We start from the raw sequence: 14,533 nt of genomic DNA, 5'->3' as shown, positions 1-14,533 counted from the left end.
AAGATTAAAGAGCATCACAACCCTGGGAAAATATACTCAGTGTCTGGTTGGAATGCCTCACTGCTTGCATAGGATAAAATATAACTCAAACAAAATATGTTTCAAGCTACTTGGATGTATGGGGTTTTTGCTTCACTACACAGAGCCTTTCAGCTTCTAGCCAATTATCATGCAGAGTGCACAAACACAAGTAGTATCACCTACAACTCCATCGAAACAGAACTATTTCCCAACATGCCGAGGCACAATGTGGGCACAGTGCTCTAAGATGGCTTTTCCCATGTCACATTTATCAAACTTTTCAAAATGGCAGTGTGCTTCTGAAACTAGTAATCCTTCCTCACCCTGCTAATTGGTGTCTGCAATAACAAACTGTCCTTCGCTTGCAGAGATGATGCTATCAGCTCCCCATTTTCCAAGCCTGAATAGGTATGGAAAGATCACGAACAAGTCTGTCACTCACAGGAAATATTTGTTCGTCTATTTGTGGAATGTTTTTTTGTCCTCAGCCTTGTGACCATGAGCACCTGTCTACAGGCAGGTGGTTAGAAATGGCAGCGCAAGAGATGGCTGTGGCTCTAGTCACATGTTCACCTGCAAGCTTCTACAAACCAAGGTCAGGTCAACATAGCTGCTGAGATAAAAACACCTATTTCCTTTTCTTTCTTTCTTTCTTTCTTTCTTTCTTTCTTTCTTTCTTTCTTTTTTTTTTTTTTGTTGTTGTTGCTGTTGTTTGGTTGGTTTTTTGTTTGAGACAGGATTTCTCTGTGTATCCTTTGCTGTACTAGACTCGATTTATAGAACATGCTGACCTCATCCAACTCACAGACATCCACCTGCCTGTGCCTTCTCGAGTGCTGTGATTACAGGAGTGTGCCACTGGGCCAAGCTTAAAACACCTGTTTTCTAGAACACACCCTTTCCATTCCCATCACCAATGCAGCATATGACTTGACCGTATATTCCAGGATCTCTACTTAGTTTATTTTAAAAATAGGTTATGTGCCCAGAGAATGAGCATTGCCTTTAAACATTTGTAGATTTTTACTTCTTTGATTCACCTATTCGAATAAGCTAAGCTCCAGAACACTGAGGCATCGATGACAGGAAAAACGGAGCAAGGACATTATAGCAACTGCTTTACAGTGAGCTCCTGAGCAGTTGCTATCAAGACATACATAAGGACCTATGGTTACCACCCCGTATGTTGGACTCTGGGAAATAAATGCAACAGTAACTGTTTTTGAACTACGAACTGTTTACAGTTCCTAAAAATAAAAAGACTATAACACTATTTTGAATAAAAAGACAACCTGAATCGACACTCCTGTAAGAAGTTTCCTTGATATTTGCATATTCAGTATTTTTGCATAACTAAATGTTTTTAATGTTCTTAGTTGTAAACTGAAGATTACAAGATGGAAGACAAACAAACAAATTAAAAAATAAACAAAAACCTTCACTAAAGACCAGTGAGATCGCTCAGTGGGTAAATCTGCTCACCTATAGCCTGACAACCGGAGCTGGATTCCCAGGACCTCACAGTTTGAAAGAAAGAACCTGTGTGCCATCCTCTGATTTCCTCATGCACACCCAGCCACACGTGTGGACACACACAGGCAGAATAAATAAATGTAATCAAAACTATAAACCTCTACTGATACACTAGCCGCTACGTAGACCTTTTTATGTCCTTCCAACCATACACATGTGAGCTGACTGTCCTTGCACAACATTCCGCTAAGTGCTTTCCTTGACATTTTGTTCTGTCGTGGGGTAAGAAGTATTAACTTAAGAGAAAAAAAAAAGTATCTAATACAAAAGAAGATGGTCATTAAGCAAGATGTAAGCATTGTAAACTATAAGATTCTATACTATGAAAAACATACTTGCAAGGCGAATACTTTGAGCCTTGAATTGGGGTAAATGAGAATTCTCCAGGAAATATCAAAACTGAAAGTTTTTTTTTTTTTTTTAAGACTCTGTAAACTCCTTTTCCAGTGAAAACTACAAAATGTGCTCCAGCAAGCACATAGATTATGTGGAGTCACTTTAAAAAAAAATAAAAAAAAAAGAAGAAAACAAAGTATTGCAATGAGAAAATAAATAACAGGAAATAAAAAAGTTTTAAAATAACAAAGCTCACCAAACCTGAAACAAATCTCCTTGAGCTCTTGAGCCAAACACTTGATTCATGTTTATAAGACTTACCCTGTATTTGTCAGCACAATGTTGTGATATCCTCCCACGGAGAGAATGTGTGCTCCAGTCCCGGGTTCAGTGAAACTCTTTTGTAGCCCCTGATAAACCATCAAGGTTCTTTGTGGTTCTACAACTTCTTCAGTATAACTCATCAGAGTCTGAGATGGACAGGTGCTGGAAAACCTTTCCTCTTTCCTCTGTGCGCATGCATCTCGTGGTACAGGTGACCAGGTGCACACAACCCGTGGCTGATTCCATGGCTGCCAGACAGGTAGGGACCTCCAAATGTGAAAATGACTCTTCACTTCACCCACTACACACTACAACATTTCTGCTCACCTTAGACTACAGAAGTTTATCAAGAGAACAATCACACACAGCCGTTAACGCTTTGTATGTGCCCTGGAACACTGTGTAGGTAAGCACATGAATCACAAATTAACAGCATGTTTCTAAAAGATTAACAGTGGTACCTGTGTTACTTTTTACCCATATTTCTTTCAACTAACTTACCGAATGCACTAGTTTTAAATTATTAAACTGGTCAAGTTTATAATAAAAACACCCAGGAGTCAACTATTTTAGAAGCTGAATTTTTTTTTTAAGCCTTGTACAATAAAAACCAATCTGTTTCAATGATACTAACACTTTGAATAAGCTGATATGAAATACAAGTTTGGACAAGGGACAAGTAGAAACAAACAAAGGAGGAAGTTAACACATTTCTGATGATAAAACTGACCTAGTTAAAAATCTCACATATTTTGAGAATGGATCTCATTTGATTTTCTTCTCAGACAAAGCCAACTGGAAAACAAAATATAATTTATTAAATGGGATTACAGTGATTAAAGTAATTCTACTCTTCACCCCGGGGTGTTTTGTAAATGACCAAAACAATTCATTATCTTGTAACGCTTTGAGAAAAAAAAAAAAAAAAAAAGCCATTATTTGGTTAAGCTGAGTAGTGGCAAATTTGAAGATTTCCTTTTGCTTGCTAATTCAAGTCAAATCAGACCATTAGGCATTCTCATCCATGGCTTAGAGAACTTTAACCTCCTGGGGGTAAAAGTCGTGGCTGATAAATATTTATAAAACTCCACAGCGAAGCTTCTGTTTGTTACAATTTTTCCAAAAATGACAATGCCAGGGAATTTTCTGGAATCAGATTCCTGTTGTGATCTCTGAGTTCAGAGGCACATGCCTCATTTAAATAAAAGCTCTAGGGATGTGGCCTTCAAGATCAATTTTTTTTAATCTCCGACAATTTTTCCACTTGAGAGATGTGTGTGTGTGTGTGTGTGTGTGTGTGTGTGTGTGTGTGTGTACTTATTATGCACGTGCAGGCCGGAAGGGAGCATCCAATGAGAGTGGGTGTCTATCGCTCTCCGCCTTATTTCACAGAGACAGAGTTTCACCGCTGAACCTGGAGCCCCCCATTGTCAGGTAGGTGGGCAGCCAGCAAACTTCACGAATCGTAACTGTCCTGTCACGGTATCCGCCCACACGTTCTAGATATACAGGCCACAGAGCCACAGTGAGTGTTACAATGAGTGCTGCGGAGCCAAACCTAGATCTTGATGCTCACGTGGAGAGTGCTTTTTCCCACTGAGCCATCTAGTCAGCCCTCATAATTTTTGTGTTTCTATTTGTCTTATCTGATAAGGTATGGAATAACATATTATGGGATGTAAATAGAAAATAACAGCAATAAATAAATAGGAAATGACATAAATATCAAAGTGATCAAAACTGGTGAATTGTAAGGATTCCTTTCATGCATTTTGCATTTTTGTGTGTATGTGATCACATACGTGTGGGCACATGCATATTTGTGAGTGCGATCATCTAAGCATTCATGGAGGCCAGAAAAGAACACTGGTGTCCTCTTCTTTCATTCTTCACCTTTTCCTTTGAGACAGGATCTAAGACCCAGGGGTTCTGTTTTTTTCAGCCAGACTGGAGCCAGCCAAGCCCAGCAATTCACCCTTTAGAGCTGGGATTACAGCATTTACAGGGCCTCTTTGCTTGTTACATGGGTGCCGAGGTCTGAATTCTCATCCTGACAATTTCAATGCAAATGCTCCTAAGCACTGAGCCACCCTTCTGATCTCGTGATCCTCCCTAGTATCCTGCTTAGCCTGTCCTTTCTGCCCCTTTCTGTACAATCCACTACACTCTTTTCTGCTCTTTTTTTTTTTTATTTTGAGTGAAAATTTCTTGTACTTACTCAAAGTCTTACTTAAAGGCATCCAGTGTGCCCCACCCTTCTCTCTAGGACCCTGATTCATGATTTAGCACTTTTCTAGCCAATCATTAACTTCTTTCCTTGGTTCCTTCCTTTGTTGCTAGGTATGTTTAAGTTTCTGCACTGTCAGGGACTTGGCTGCCATCTCTTGCCTCTCCTGTCTCTTTCCCACTCCCTTCTTTTCCAGTCAGGATCGAGCATCAGGAGCATGCTTACATAGGTTGTCATATTTTAGCACTTCTTCCTCCTCAGTGAGCATTAGCGGCCCTCAAGCATCCTTACAGCTTTCTCTAAGAGCCAAGGAACATCTCCAAGGCTTTAATTTATATCTGCTTTCCTAGTATGTCCTGATCACTTCTGACCTTGATTCCAAACACCTCCAGTTTTCTCTCTATACATAGCCACCTGACCATTGCTTCAGTCTTGCATGGTGGCCATCGAACACGGCACCATGACAAAATTCTCTCCTCAATCCTCCCTCTTCCTACTTGTCATCTAATCTCTTGTCCACTTCATTCAGCTTTTGATGTCATTCAAACCTATAGATTCACAGCCTTCAAAACTATATGTCCAGCCCAGATCTCTTCATCATTCCTTCCTGTCACCATGGGTAACAGACATCTTAAAGACACTCACAAGAACAAGTACTACCCATTGCTGACTCTCCAGTACCTAGCCTCAGATGAGCATCAATTATAAAGTTGAGTTGAATCAAGTAAGTCAATATCCTACATGCTGAAAAATCAAACCTTTCCTTTTACCGTTCCTGTCTTGACTGAATTTAATAGACATTCTTGCATTTTTTAAAGAAAATACCTGTAACTTTTGTATGTGTATACACAAGATAGCTGCGCTTATTTTTAAATTAGTCTAGTCTATAACAATTTCATACGTGCATTCTGATCACATTCTGATCACTCCACCCTCTCTTATCCCAGTTCTTCTTCCCCAAGCATCTCCCTAACAAGTCCCCGCTCCCACTATCATGTCTCTTTGTTTTGTTTGGAGTTTTGGTTTTGGTGGGTGCCATTTTTTTGTTTTGTTTCTTTCACTCTCTGAATTTTGCTAGAACCATCCATGTGTGCGTAGGTGTGGAGGACTCACCAGTGAGTAAGTCACTGAAGATAACAACCCTTTCTCCAGCAGCGATAAACTGTCAATAGCTTTCCAGCGAAGAACTGGGGTCTCTCCCTTACTGGTGCTGGAATATTCATCTTGTGTAGGCCTTATGCTAGTAACTGTAGCTGCTATGAGTTCATGATTAAAACAGCCATGTCAAACCCAGAAGAGGACATTTCACAGACACCCCCTCTCCACCTTCCATGTCTTACATTCTTTCTGCGTGGTCTTCTAAAATGTTACCAGAGACATTGAAGGGTTAATACAGAGGTTCCAGTGAGGACTGAGTACTCCATACTCACTTAGCCCCAGTACCTTGATCACCCACGTGTCTCTGTGTTAACTGCTGTCTCTGAGAATAAAAGCTTATCCATATACCACAGGAAACCTCCATGTTGAGGACTGAGAGTAGCACTAGTCTATGTGGAAAAAGGTAAGTATTTAGAAGGCAATTACATACTTTATCAGTTTAACAGAGGTTCTCCTCTAGGGTGTATGGACTCTCTAGTCATGGGTTTACAGTGCTAGGCATAAGTTTCTTTCTCTTGAGTGGACCTATCAATGCCGCTATTGTACCATTGGGCATATTTTGCTGGGCCAGTCATTATGGAAGTTCATAGGACTTGCTTCTGGGCAGGACTATGATAACTGTTCTTCCTCATCTGCCTGTATAGCATCTTTCAACACCATGAAATCTAGCCATGAGATTGAAGACTTCCAAGTCAATACCAGATTGGTAACTCTAAGTCAAAAATTGGTGTCATTCTCAGGGACTTAAGCTCAGTTTCTCACAGACAACCAAGAACAACACAACACCTTGTATTGATTAAAGGTAGTCTCTTGAACCATCCTGACCAATCTTTTAAGAGGAAGTATTCTAAACTACTAGGCTTTTTGACTAGTAGTTTGTGGCTGCTGGATTCATATATCAGAGAGATCATGAAGGTTTGTCTTTTATAGTATGTTTCCTCACTTAATATAATAATATCTTCTTGTTCCATCAACTTGCTTGAAATTTTCATTTTTCTTTATAGCTGATTAGAATTCAGTTGTTAATATGTATGACATTTTCCTTATATATTTATCTGTTAATGTTTCCAAGTCCTACCTGTTATGAATACAGAGTATGTCTCTGTAGAATATAGAGTCCTGTGGACATATGCCCAAGAGTCATATAGGATAGATTTATCTTTAGCTTAGTTTTGTTTTGTTTCTAAATTCTAGCCATTCTGAGGGGTAAAGGTTAAATCTCAAAGTAATTATAATTTTCATTTTCCTGATGGCTAAGGATGGTGAACAGTTTTGGAGGTAGTTACCAAGAACAGCAGTATGTCAAAGTGCAGAATATCAGTGACCAGGGAGTATTCAGCGTTAAACAGGGCATCTCTAGCTCCTCCCACCCCCAATGTCCTCAGGAGCATTGAAGAAGGGGTGCTTGTTAGAAAGAGACATGGAGTAAAGAGAATTGCTTTGAAACGGTGTCTTCTGGATGGTGGGACCACTGCACCCAGTAAGACAGAGAAGCTGTGGTCCCCTGCACAAGATTTGCAGAAGTTCAAGCCAGTCAATATTCCAGCCTTTGTAGGAGAGGGGCAGGCAAGGCCTCACCTCTAACTGAGGAGCTATTAGCAAGAGATGCTAATCTCTTGCTAATAATCAGCGTTCCTCAGGAGTATATTCCTTGGTAGGTTGTAAATGTTCTAGTTGTTGGACCCCACACCACACACATGGGAAGTATAACTGGTTTCAGTGAATTATTGAAAAGAAGAGGAGGGGCTGGGCCTGGTGACACACGCCTGTAATCCCAGCACTCGGAGAGGCAGAGGTAGGTTGATTTCTGTGAGTTTGAGGCCAGCCTGGTCTACAAAGTGAGTCCAGGACAGCCAAGTCTACACAGAGAAACCCTGTCTTAAAAAAAATAGGAGAAAGAAAAGGAGGAGAAGGAGGAACAGGAGGAGGAGATAATGACATGAAGTTGGGGGGGGGCTCTGAACAGTGAGGGTATCCTGGAGGAGCTGGAGACAGGGTACAAAGGAGTGAGGGTAGATAACCAAAGTCTGTTTTATAGGTATATGAAATTTCCAATGGCTAAATTTAAATAAAATTAAAGGAGTAATTCTGACCAAGTCAGAAGGTAGCACTACTCTATGGATAGAAACATAAACAATTTCTTAATTCCAAAACACTCCAGAGATTTTCTAAATCCCTTTTCCTTTTTCTCTCAAGTTCACCAAATCTTATTCTTTAAGAAGCACTTGGCTATGAATCTCAGCTTGCCTTCACTTCCGTAAAATGTTGCCAGCACTCCACTAGCAAGATTCTCCCATTCATTCTTCTTTCTTTCACCACACTGTGGCTCTGTTAATATGATGCAGTGATGTGGTCGTTACAAGAAACAGTTGAAATCTAACACCACAGGGGCATTCTGATGGGATATGTGCATCATCAGCACAACTCAGTTCTGGAAAAAAAAAGATTTCACAGAAAATGCTGGAAGAAAATATCAAAATTATGTCCAAATTTACCATCAGAGTGGTATTTCTTATTGGCAGTCTCATGATTCAAAAATCTACATATGTGTGTGACTTTGAATTAGCGACATCATATGTCTATAATAACTGAACATTTTGTCCATCAAAATTAAACCTTGTATGTATCGATATTCTTCCATTCTCACAGTCTTTCCTTCCTCATTTTCCACTCACAACTAAGGATGTCCTTAAGACTGAGATGATATTTTCCATTCAGAGTTTTGTTTGTTTTCGCCACAAAAACACTGAAGAGTTGTGTCTTCATTGGCTTAATATTTTTTTATACAGTGAGTATGTTTCACTATCTGCCATGTTAGATGACTATAGAAACTATCTGGCCATTCTTGATCAAATTTTCTTAATTTTTTTTCAATTTATTTTTTATAATATATATTTTTTAATTTATTACAATTTATTCACTTTGGATCCCAGCTGTAGGCCCCACCTTCATTCCCTCCCAATCCCACTCTCCCTCCCTCATCTCCTCCCATGCTCCTTCCCCAGTCCACTGATAGGGAAGGTCCTCCTCCCCTTCCATCTGACCTGAGCCTATCAGGTCTCATCAGGATTGTCTTTCATAGTCTTCCTCTGTGGCCTGGTAAGCCACTCAGCATGATCTTTTCTTGTTGCTACCATTTGCCTGCAAATTTCATGACCTTGTTTTTAATTGCTGAGTAGTATTTCATTGTGTAAATGTACCATAATTTAAGTATCCATTCCTAAATTGAAGGACATGTGGGTTGTTTCCAGATTCTGGCTACTATGAATAAAGCTGCTACAAACATGAATGAGCAAATGTCCTTGTTGTGTACTTAAGCATCTTTTGGATATATGCCTAGGAGTGATACAGCTGGATCTTGAAGAAGCACAATTCCAAATTGTCTGAGAAAGTGCCAGATTGATTTCCAAAGTGGTTGTACAAGTTTACATTCCCATCAACAAAGGAGGAGGGTTCCCCTTTCTCCACAACCTCTCCAGCATCTATTGTCACTTGAGTTTTTGAGCTTAGACGTTCTGATGATGGGTGTAAGGTAAAATCTCAGGGTCGTTTTGATTTGCATTTCCCCGATGACTAAGGATGTTGAGCCATTTCTTTATGTGTTGCTCTGCCATTCGGTACTCTTCTGTTGAGAATTCTCTGTTTAGCTCTGTACCCCATTTTTTAATTGGGTTACTTGATTTGTTGCTGTTTATCTTCTTAAGTTCTTTATATATTCTGTATATTAGCCCTCTGTCAGATATAGGGTTGGTGAAGATCCTATCCCAATCAGTAGGCTGTCATTTTGTCCTGACAATAGTGTCCTTTGCTTTACAGAAGCTTTTGAGTTTCATGAGGTCCCATTTGTTGATTGTTGCTCTTAGAGCCTGTGCTGTTGGTGTTCTGTTCAGGAAGTTGTCTCCTGTGCCAATGAGCTCAAGGCTATTCCCCACTTTTTCTTTTAACAAGTTTAGTGTGTCTGGTTTTATGTTGAGGTGTTTGATCCACTGGGATTTTAGTTTTGTTCAGGGTGTTAAGTATAGATCTATTTGCATTTTTCTACATGTAGATATCCAGTTAGACCAGCACCATTTGTTGAAGATGCTATCTTTTTTCCATTGTATGGTTTTGTCCTCTTTGTCAAAAATTGGGTGTCCATAATTATGTGGATTTATTTCTGGGTGTTCTATTCAATTCCATTGATCCACCATTCTGTTTCTATGCCAGTACTATGCAGTTTTTATTACTGTTGCTATATAGTACAGCTTGAGATCAGGGATGGAGATGCTTCCAGATCTTTTATTGTAGAGGATTGTTTTAGCAATTCTGGGTTTCTTGTTTTTCCATATGAAGTTCAGAATCATCTTTCTTTCACGGTCTGTAAGGAATTTTGTTGGTAATTTGATGGGAATTGCATTGAATCTGTAGATTGCTTTTGGTAAGATGGCCATTTTTACTATTTTAATCTTGCCAAGTCATGAACTTGAGAGATCTTTCCATCTTCTCATATCTCCTTCTATTTCTTTGTTCAGAGACTGGAAGTTTTTTTCATACAGGTCTTTGACTTGCTTTGTTACAGTTACACCAAGGTACTTTATGTCCTTTGTGGCTATTGTGAAGGGTGTTGTTTCCCTAATTTCTTTCTCAGCCCATTTGTCTTTTATATACAGGAGGGCTACTGATTTTTTTAGTTAATTTTGTATCCAGCCACTTTGCTGAAGGTGTTTATCAGCTGTAGGAGTTCCCTGGTAGAATTTTTGGGGTCACTCATGTATACTATCATATCATCTGCAAATAGTTATACTTTGACTTCTTCCTTTCCAAACTGAATCCTCTTGATCTCCTTTAATTGTCCTATTGCTCTAGCAAGGACTTCAAGTACTATGTTAAAGAGGTATGGAGAGAGTGGACAGCCTTGCCTTGTCCCTAATTTCACTGGGATTGATTTAAATTTCTCTCCATTTCGTTTGATGTTGCTATAGGTTTGCTGTATATTGCTTTTACTATGTTTAATTATGTGCCTTGTATCCCTGATCTCTCCAGGACTTTAAACATAAATGAGTGTTGTATTTTATCAAATGCTTTTTCAGCATTAAGGGGATTATCATAAGGTCTTTTTCTTTCAGTTTGTTTATACGGTGGATTATATTGATGGATTTCTGTATATTGAACCACCTATGCCTGGGATGAAGCCTACTTGGTCATAGTGAATGATATCTTTGATGTGTTCTTGGATTCGGTTTGCAAGTATTTTGTTGAGTATTTTTGCATCAATGTTCATAAGGGAGATTGGCCTGAAATTCTCTTTCTTTGTTGGATCTTTGTGAGGTGTAGGTATCAAGGTGACTGTGGCTTCATAGTATGAGTTTGGTAATCTTATTTCTGTTTCTACTTTGTGGAATAGTTTGAAGAATATTGGTTTTAGCTCTTCTTTGAAGGTCTGGTAAAATTCTGCACAAAACCATCTGGCCCTCGACTTTTTTTGGATGGGAAGCTTTTGATGACAGCTTCTATTTCCTTAGGGGACATATGACTATTTAATTTATTAACCTTGTCTTGATTCAGCTTTGGTTAGTGAAATCTATCAAGAAAATTGTCCATTTCATTTAGATTTTCAAATTTTGTATCATATAGGCTTTTGAAGTAGACCTAATGATTTTTTTTTAGATTTCCTCAGTGTCTTTTATTATGTCCCCCTTTTCATTTCTGATTTTGTTATTTGGATAATCTCTCTCTGCCTTTTAGTTAGTTTGGCTAAGGGTTTGTCTATGTAGTTGATTTTCTCATAGAACCAGCTCTTGGTCTCATTGATTCTTTGAATTGTTTTATTTTATTTAATTGTTTTAATTTATTGATTTCAGCCCTGTCTTTGATTATTTTCATGTATCTACTCCTATTGGTTGTGTCTGCTTCTTTTTTCTATGGTTTTCAAATGAGCTGTCAAGTTACTTGTTTGAGATGTTTCAAATTTCTTTTTGAAGGCTCTTAGTGCTACGAACCTTCCTCTTAGCACTGCTTTCATTGTGTCCCATGGGTTTGGGTATGTTGTGCATTCATTTTCATTGAATTCTAGGAAGTCTTTAATTCCTTTATTTGTTTCCTGACCAAGCTGCCATTGAGTAGCAATTTGTTCAGTTTCCATGTGTATGCAGACTTTTTGCTATTTCTGTTGTTGTTGAGGTCCAGTTTTAGTCCGTGGTGCTCAGATAGGATACAAGGGATTATTTCAGTTTTCTTATATCTGTTAAAGCTTGCTTTGTGCCCAATTATATGGTCTATTTTGGGGAACTTTAGATGAGGTACTGAGAAGAAGGTAAATTCTTTTGTGGTTTGGGTGAAAGGTTCTGTAGATGACTTTTAGGTCCATATGATTCATGACCTCTGTTAGAGTCATTGTTTCTTTGTTTAATTTCTGTTTTGTTGACCTGTCATTTGTTGAGAGTGGGGTATTGAAGTCTCCCACTATTAATGTGAGTTCAAGTTTTATTAATTTTTTTTTTACAAATATGGGTGCCCTTGTATTTGGGGTACAGATGTTCAGAATTGTGATGTCTTCTTGGTGAAATTTTCCTATGATGTGTATGAAGTGAACTTTCCCATCTCTTTTGATTAATTTTGGTTGAAAATCTATTTTATTAGATATTAGAATGGCTACTCCTACTTGCTTCTTGGGTGCATTTGCTTAGAAAACCATCTTCTAGCCCTTACTCTCAGGTAATATCTATCTTTATGACTTAGATGTGTTTCTTGTATGCAACAGATTGTTGGGTCTTCTTTACACATCCCTTCTGTTAGTCTCTGTCTTTTTATTGGAGAGCTGAGTCCATTGATGTTGAGAAAGATTAATGACCAGTGGCTGTTAGATCCTTTGATTTTGCTGTTGGTTGTGGTAGTGTATTTGTGTGCTTGGCTACTTTTGCTGTAGTGAGGTTATTTATTTCCAGCGCTTTCCTGACTGGAGTTAGCTTCCTGGGTTGTATTTTTCCTTCTAGTACCTTCTATAATGCTGGATTTGTGTGTAAGTATTGTTTAAATTTGTTCTTGTCATTGAATATCTTGCTTTCTCCATCTACGATGACTGAGAGTTTTGCTGGGTATAGTAGCCTAGGCTAATATATGTGTTCTCTTAGGGTCTGTATGATATCCATCCAGGCCCTTCTGGCTTTCACAGTCTTTGTTGAAAAGTCAGGTGTGATTCTGATGGGTTTGCCATTCTGGACATTTTTCCTTGCAGCTTTTAGTATTTTTTCTTTGTTCTGTATACTTATTATTTTGATTATTATATGGAGGGAGGATTTTCTTTTCCGTTCTAATTTATTAGGTGTTCTGTAGACCTCTTGTATTCTTATAGGCATCTCCTTTAAAATGGGGATATTTTCTTCTATGATTTTGTTGAAAATATTTTCTGGGCTTTGGAGACAGTAAACTTCTTTTTCCTCTATTCCTATTATTCTTAGATTTTGTCTTTTCATATTGTCTTGGATTTCTTGGATGATTTGTGTCAGGAATTTTTTTTTTTTTAGATTTAACATTTTCCTTGATGGATACTTCTATTTCTTCCATTGCATCTTCCACACCTGAGATTCTTTCTTACATCTCTTGTAGTCTGCCGGTTATGCTTACCTTTGTAGTTCCTGTTTTCTTCCATAAGTTCTTCTTCTCCATGATTTTCTCTGTTTGTGTTTTCTTTAATTCTTCCAATTCTATCTTCAGATCTTGAACCATTTTTTTTTTATTTCCTTCACCTATTCGACTGTATTTTCCTGGTTTTCCTTCAATTCCTTCAGCTGTTTGTTTGAACATCCCTCTGTTTCTTTTATTTCTTTCAGTGACTTAATTATTTCCTCTCTGAAGGCCACAAACTGTTTGAATGCATTCCTGTATTTCTTTACAGATGGCCATACTCTGTTTCACTTTATCTTCCTCCATTTCTTTCTGGATGGCCATAATCTGTTTGACTTTATCTTCCTCTATTTCTTTATGCATTTTATTTGTTTCCTCCATTATCCTCTTCATAAGCATAGATGTAAGGTAATCTTCTTGGATTTCACTTAGGATAGGGTGTCCAGGGCTGCTTACCCTTGGAAAACTGGGTTCTGTAGATGTCATATTGCTTTGGCTTTTGTTGGTTGTGATTTTACACTGGCCTCTACCTATCTGGCTATCTCGGGTTTTGGGTGTTAGTTTCTGGTACCTCCTGGAATCCTGGGGTGGGGAGAATAACCTGGGCAGAAAGATGGTTGTTCCTGAATGAGGCCTCCTCAGCTTTTTGGGTATGGTCACTGAACAGCCAATGCTTCTCAAGAATTGCCACAGCTCACCTCTGATGTATGGACCTGTGTGGTAACTGTGGTCATTGGTAGTCAGCGGGCTCTCTTCTCACCAGGAGAAATCCTGGAGACAGCCCTGCCCCTGGGTTTCTTGCTCTGAATTTAATGGGCTGCTGCTGCTGCTGCTCTTATACTGTGTTTGCTGGGCGCCCCACTGTTTGGTCAGTTTAGCTAGGGAGACAGGTTACACCTTGGTGCAGTGTCTGGAGCTGATCCCTGGATCCCAGGCTTCTGTAAGTCAGAGGTTGGAGCTCTGTGCCTCAGTTCTGAAGTGGTAGTGGAAGGTGAACGCAGCACTCATGAATGGAGCTGGAGGCTAGGCCTGGACCCTGTGAGAACCCAGAAACTTTTCTGGGGCTGGGTGTCCGGAGGTCAGACCTGATGTTTCCCCCACTGTGGGGTTTCCTCCCAACTGGGAAACCCAATCTGTGGTGTTTGGGGGTCCACAGTTCAGTCTGGGATGGTGAACAGAACATGTAGGCTTGTGGCTCTGGGCTGGTGACTAACCACCTGCTGGGACCCAGGAACTCTTCCGGGGTTTAGCTGTGTGACCTGAGAATGAATCTGATTGCTTCCCACACTGTGGGGTTTCTTTTCTCCTGGGAAACAATCACTGGTGTTTTGG

Source organism: Psammomys obesus, unplaced genomic scaffold, assembly GCF_907164565.1.
Source record: "Psammomys obesus unplaced genomic scaffold, mPsaObe1.curated_primary_1811, whole genome shotgun sequence".
In the NCBI taxonomy this organism is placed as follows: Eukaryota; Metazoa; Chordata; class Mammalia; order Rodentia; family Muridae; genus Psammomys; species Psammomys obesus.
Note: the sequence above shows the minus strand (reverse complement) of the source record.